Source organism: Rhinopithecus roxellana, chromosome 16, assembly GCF_007565055.1.
Source record: "Rhinopithecus roxellana isolate Shanxi Qingling chromosome 16, ASM756505v1, whole genome shotgun sequence".
NCBI classification, from domain to species: Eukaryota; Metazoa; Chordata; class Mammalia; order Primates; family Cercopithecidae; genus Rhinopithecus; species Rhinopithecus roxellana.
The window spans coordinates 84,964,714-84,971,945 of record NC_044564.1 but is presented as its reverse complement, the minus strand read 5'-3'; the positions used below and the strand labels follow the sequence as shown (position 1 = coordinate 84,971,945).

The window sequence follows — 7,232 nt, the reverse complement described above, 5'->3', positions numbered from 1 at the left end:
CACACACACACTGTCCCATGTGCTTTACATCACCTCTAGATGACTTATAATACCTAAAACAATGTAAACGCTATGTATATAGTTGTTAACACTGTATTTTTATATGTATTACTTCATATTGTTGCATTATTTTTTTCAAGTCAAAAGTGTTTTATTGTCATTTACATATTTAATAGAAAAAGGAATGTAGCAAATGGCTCAGGGTTGTATGAAACAAAAAATCCAGGTTTGTACCCAAGTTGCTTCATTTACATCTGGGAGCAGTGCTGTCCCCACATCAGGCACAGCAGCTGCATTTCTCCGACGCCCCTTTGCAGATGCAGCCCTGGGCACAGTTGGCACAGCCCCCAGGGCAGCAGGAGCAGCTCTTCTTGCAGGAGGTGCATTTGCACTCTTTGCATTTGCAGGAGCCAGCACAGGTGCAGGAGCCACCAGTGGTGCTGGAACCGTGGGGTCCATTTCGAGCCAACTCCCGTGGAGTTCCCACGGGAGAGGCAAAGAGGCAGTCAGGCAGCTGGACGGTGTCATATGGTTGCATTATTCTTCTTCTTATTATTTATTTTTTGAATACTTTTGATCTGAGGTTTGTGGAATCCATGTATGTGGAACCCTTGGACATGGAGGGCCAAATGTCATGACAAATTGTGGTACCTGTGGTGTGTAACTCCAGGGCCACTTCAATTAATAAACTACATTAGTAAACAGCTTTAGGTCTTTTCAAACTGCTATAGGAACCTCCTTTGAGGGTTCAACTTTGTTACTGGAAAAGACTAATATGGCCTAGTAGATAGAATTTAAAGTCCACGTAATTTTTAAGCAATTTTTTTTCCTGGCATTCACATGTTCATGATTCTAAGTAATGTGTGCACCCTGACCTCTTCTGATTCATCCATTTTAACTACTAACTTCACATGATGGTCAAGGAGCCATCCCTCAGCCCTCCCTCAGCAGCCCTTCAACAGAATTATATTACAAATTGTAGGATTAAATAACATATAGCATTTATATTATCCTGCCTACGTACATATTACTCCCAACTGAACACTGTAGGGTACTGTGACCATGCCTCTGTCCTTACTGCCCCCTGACCCCGTGTTAATGATTGCTTTTCTTTTCTTTTTCCTTAGTTTTCTTTCTCACACCTTTTAATAACCTCCTGGTACAACTTCCCACAAGGAACATCCTCCAGCTTCCTCATGAAGTCATCCATCTGGGCCACTATTTTCTTGCAGACGTCCCTGCTGGAGCCCGCCACTCTCCTTCTCGGTCATTCTAGGACTTCTTTTGTGGCCATCCTTGGGACTGCCTTCCTTTCTCTGGGACTGCATTCTCTACTTCCCAGATCTTCTATCTTCTTAGGACAGGAATGGAAAGGGGGTAGGGCGAAGAACAGATACACACACACGCACACATGTGTATATACACACACACACATATATCACATATTCCATTTACTGAGGTATCATTTTCATACAGTGAAATGCACAGGTCTTAATTGTAGAGTTCCATGGGGTTTGACAAATGAATATCCTGAGGAAGATACAGAGTACTTCCATCCCGTAGAAAGTTTCCCTATACCCCTTCCCGGTTACTCCCACCCCACACCCCCAAAGCAAACATTGATCTGATCTCAATTGCATACATTAGATTTGTCCTGCCAATTATAGAACTTCATAGAAATGGAATTACATAGGGGATATGTTGGGTGAGAGTCTGGCATTTTTCACTCAGCACAACATTTTTTAACACCCACCTTTATTGCTGCATATAATTTGTTCCTTTTAGTGCCAGAGCAACTGTGTTTTATAAATGCCTGTCTTAGTCAGTGCAAGATGATATAAAAAGAATACCATAGACTGGGTGGCCTAAACAACGAACTTCATTTCCTCATCATGTCAGAAACTAGGGTCATCACATATGAATTTTAGAGAGACACATTAGTTCAGTCCGTAGCATTCTACCCCTGGCCCCCCAAAATTCATGTCCTTCTCATGTGCCAAATACACATGGTCCTCAACATATGACGGTTCAACTTACAATTTTTAAATTTTGAGATGGGTCTATCAGGAAATAAATAACCCCACTGTAAGTTGAAGAGCATCTTCTGATTTTTTGACTTTACCATGGTTTATCAGCGTCCTGAATGCATTTCTACTTATGATCTTTTTTACTTACAGTGGGTTTATTGGGACATAACCCCATTCTAAGTCAAGGAGCATCTGTACATTCATTCCATCCCCCAAAGTCTTAACTCATTCTGGCAACAACTCTAATGTCTAAAGTCCAAAGTCTTTCCTAAATATCATCTAAATTAGGTACGGTGAGACTCGAGGTATGATTCATCCTGGGGCAGAATTCCTCTCCAGCTGCAAATCTGTGAAACCAAACAAGCCGTATGCTTCCAAAATACATTGGTGGGGCAGGCATAGGATAGGCATTCCCATTCCAAAAGCAAGAAACAGAGAAGGAAGGGGTGACCCAGTCCCAAGCAAGTCCAAACTCCAAGGCAAACTCCATGAAATCTTAAGGCCTGGGAGTAGCCCTCCTTGGTTTGGTGCCTTCTGGAGCCACTAGGGTAAAGGTCCTACCCCAGCAGCTCTCCTGGCCAGAAGTTTCACTCCTAACTTCTCTGCCAGGCAAAGATCGTGCCCCCATGTCTTTGGCTGGAGGTTGTCTGGACTATTGAAACCAAAGCAATGGTCCTCCAAACTGGAGGCAGAGGACCTCCAAATTGCCTCAGGGTCCTTCATCCCTTTCCCTAGAGGACAGCACAAATTCACGGCCTTCCTTCATTCCATCCCATGTTCTGTGTTTTTGGTTTTTTTTAGTCCCAGCTAGCAGTGTCTCTGCGGGTGTAATCCCATCTGTATTCTTGGCCTCTGCTGAAATGGCTGGTGAAGTTCACGGTACACAGCCACACTCATCTCTTTATGAAACAGTTGGTCCACCACACCCTTAGCATTCTCTCCAGTACCCACTTTCTCATTTTTGTAATAGGAACAGACCGAGAATTTTCCAAATCTTTAAACTCTGGTTCCTTTTTGCTTAACAATTCCTTTTTCAATTCATTTCTCTCTTCTTGCATTTTACTACAAGCAACTGGGAAGAACCAAGTCACTTCTTCAACACTTTGCTTAGAAATCTCCTCAGCAAAATATCCAGTTGATCCCTTGCAAGTCCTACCTTCCACAAAACACTAGGACACAAACACAATTCAGTCAAGTTATTTGCCACTGTAAAATAAGGATAGCCTTTCCCCCGTCATCCAATAACACTCCTCATTTACGTCTGAGACTACATCAGAAAGGCTTTTACCTCCATATTTCTATGAACATTCTGTTCATAATTACTTACGTATTCTTTAAGAGCCAGTTCATAATGATATAAGGCTAGATTCACAATAAAAATAAATTTAAATTTGTATGTACCTAATAGTATAACCTCAATGTATTAAACAAAAATTGACACCTAAAATCACAGGAGGAAATTTTAAAACACTTTGCTCAGCAGTTGAAATAAAAATTGTTGATGTAGAAGTCTGAAAATCAACAATTCAAATTTCCATCTCAATAACTGGAAAAAGAAACAGCAAAATAAACATAAAGAGGATAGAAATGAAGTAATAAATATAGGAGCAGAAGTTAGTGAAATACAAAGCAAACATATAAAATGAGAACCAACAAGGTCAAAAGTTGGTTCTTTAAAGATATTAATAATTGACAAACTTCTGGTATGACTGATCAAGAAAAAGAGAGAAACCACAAATTACCCAAATTGGAAATTTTATAAAAAGGGAGACACCACTACAAATGTTATAGACATTTTAAAAGATCATAATATATTATTATGAACAACTTTATGCTGATACATTTGAAAGATTAGACAAAATGGAAAATTTTGTAGGAGAAAAAATAATGTACCAATTTTAACTTAAGAAGAAATAAAAAAATCAGATTGTTCTAGAATAGCACTGTCCAAGAGAAATACAACCTGAGCCAAAGATGTAAGCCATTATGCATTTTTTTTTTTTTTTTTTTCAGATAGAGTCTTGCTCTGTCACCCAGGCTGGAGTGCAGTGGCACCACCTCGGCTCACTGTAAGCTCCGCCTCCCAGGTTCACGCCATTCTCCTGCCTCAGCCTCCCGAGTAGCTCAGAGTACAGGTGCCTGCCACCACTCCCAGCTAATTTTTTGTATTTTTTAGTACAGACGGGGTTTCACTGTGTTAGCCAGGATGGTCTTGATCTCCTGACCTCGTGATCTGCCCACCTCGGCCTCCCAAAGTACTGGGATTACAGGTGTGAGCCACTGCGCCCGGTGCCATTATGCATTTTTAAATTTTCTAGTAGCCACACTTTAAAAAGTAAAAGGAAATTATTATAATTAATTTTAATAACATATTTTACTTAACCCAGGACACTCAAAATATCATTTCAACATGTAATCAATATAAAAATTATCAGTAAATATTCTTTTTTGGTACTAAACTTTCAAAATCTGATGTGTATTTTCCATTTACAACATGTCTCAATTTGAACTAGCTGCACTCTGCACTTCCAGGGCTCAATAAACACATGTAGAGAGTATCCACCATATTGGATACTGTAGATTTAGACCAAGGTTGGAGAAGCTGTCTTACCAGATATCAAGATTTATTATTTTTTAAAAATTGTAATGTAAAAACAAGGTAGGTTTTATGCAGAGCTAGACAAAAACACCAATGGCTGTCTCATTAATAATCAGGAAATGCAACTTAACACCACTCTGGAAAACACTATATGCCCGTTGGATTTCCAGAATTGGAAATTTCTGATAATGCCAAGTGTTGGTAAGAATACAGAATGGTGTTTTATTTATTTGCCTGGGAGGCAAATGTTGGCTGTTTAGTTTATTGTTAAAACAAACAAACAGGTAAACTGTTCATTATTACAGAAACAATATTGTTACAGCGAAGAAAATTTCAAAATATAGACAAGCAAAGCAAAACAAACCAGCAAAACAAATCATATTTCTGCTAGCCAGAGCTTGCCACTGTGAGGTGTATTTGTGTGTATATGTGTATGGCTGTGGTGTGTGCGTGTGTATGTGTTTTGGGGAGAAAGAAAAATAGGTTTGCTTTTCAGAAGCCTCAAAGATGCAGAGTGAATAGTCAGAAATGTTGAAAATACTTAAACAGTCAAGAAAGTTGCAAGATTTCAAATTAAATGTTAACATGTATCAAGAAGCGATACCTGGAGTGTGAAAACAATGGGAATCTAGATGCTAAGAGATCAGAATTTTTGTTGTTGTTGTTGAAACAGTCTCGCTCAGTCACCCAGGCTAGAGTGCAGTGGCTAGATCTCAGCTCACTGCAAGCTCCGCCTCCTGGGTTCACACCATTCTTCTGCTCAGCCTCCCGAGTAGCTGGGACTATAGTCACCTGCCACCACGCCCGGCTAATTTTTTGCATTTTTTTTTTTAGTAGAGACGGGGTTTCACCATGTTAGCCAGGATGGTCTCGATCTCCTGACCTTGTGATTTGCCTGCCTCGGCCTCCCAGAGTGCTGGGATTACAGGCATGAGCCACCGAGCCAGGCCAAGATCAGAATTTTAAAGACTGCTACATAATGCTTATTAACTTCCATAAAGAAAATCCTTTCTTTTTGGTAGTTCCCAGGTTATTTTGTGTATATAATTGGTTTCTTTGAGAAAAACAGTATTTGGAAAATGCATAAAAATGTAAAGAATATAAAAGCCACTCCAACTCCCATAACCATATCATTTTGGTATATTTCCTTTTATGTGTGTGTGCGTGTGTTTAAAATTGTGTGCTTAAAATAATTTTGGAAACAGTAGCACACATGCACTGAAAAAATATTGAGAAGTATAGAGAAACTTTTAAAAATAAAAGTCATCCATAATCTCAATGACCAGTGGAGCCACCCCAGCTTCAATTGTCGTGTTTCTTTATAAACTTTTGTATCACCCAAGCAAGGTCCCTTTGTAGCTATACATTGAAGATGAGGGGTAGTGAAGTGTTTCTCTCCTTCAATGAAGCTAGGAAATCACACAGGGTCTCCCTTACCCAGCCAGCTAAGGAAGCAGGAGGTGCACAGCACGAGTCTGCAGTGGTATGTATCATTCAGGGGGATGTTGGTAAATGTATCATGGGTGAAGAAAAATTACAAGAGCTACGGAGCCAAGCATGATGGATTACTTCAAAGCAGGTTGCTTACCGAGAGCAGCCTGTATCATGCTGTGCATGACAATCGCTGTAAGAAAATCACATGTTGATAATCCAGAGGTTGTGTTTACACGCACACACACATCTTCAATCCCTTGGATGAACATCTGATTTGTGTTACTCTCTTTCAGTTTCAGAATTTCCAACTGGAATGTTACCTCACCAAACCAAACCCACCCTAGGTCTAGTGAGTTTGAAGTCTGATTTTTTTTTCCATTACCAGAAGGCAATCTTGGAATAAAGTCTTTAAAAATACTGTAGTCTTTCTGCAGATGTATTTATCTCTTTCCATCAAAACAACATACTAAAGTTTACAACACATTCTTAAAAAGAAATGAAGAGATGAACTTCAAAACTCTATCAGTGTTTATGTACTCTATGGAAAGTGTTCCATTTTAAGTCAATTAGAAAGCAGAATTTTTTTTCCAGGTCTGTGAAACCGTGGTTGTGCCTATGACGTGTTAAAACAGAGAAATGAAAATGGAAATGAAATCCAATGTGGGTGCTTTACCATAGCAATGGCAGTGATACATAAAAATCACAAATTGCTTCAATGTCAGCAAAAAACTAAAGTTATAGACAAAATACATAGATGCAAACAATAAATTGGATTTTCAAATTTTCATTCAATTGCTTAAGTGATTACAGAATTAAAACAGAAATTGGAGGCAGAAAGGAACGGAGATTCCAGCTACCTCAGAACAGGATCTGTGTCAGATTCATTTTCTCTCTCTCTTTTTTTTTTTGATGGAGTTTCACTCTTGTTGCCCTGTCTAGAGAGCAATGGCACGATCTTGGCTCACCACAGCCTCTGCCTCCTGGGTTCAAGCGATTTTCCTGCCTCAGCCTCCTACTGAGTAGCTGGGATTACAGGCATGCACCACCACGCCCAGCTAATTTTGTATTTTTAGTAGAGACAGGTTTTCTCCATGTTGATCAGGCTGGTCTGAAACTCCCAACCTCAGGGGATCCGCCCGCCTCGGCCTCCCAAAGTGCTGGAATTACAGGTG

General features: G+C 39.8%; 1 pseudogene; it reads right to left on the bottom strand.

Moving 5' to 3' along the window:
• Positions 1 to 277: 277 nt before the first annotated feature.
• Positions 278 to 538, bottom strand: LOC115893890 (annotated as a pseudogene).
• Between the last annotated feature and the right edge of the window lie 6,694 nt (positions 539 to 7,232).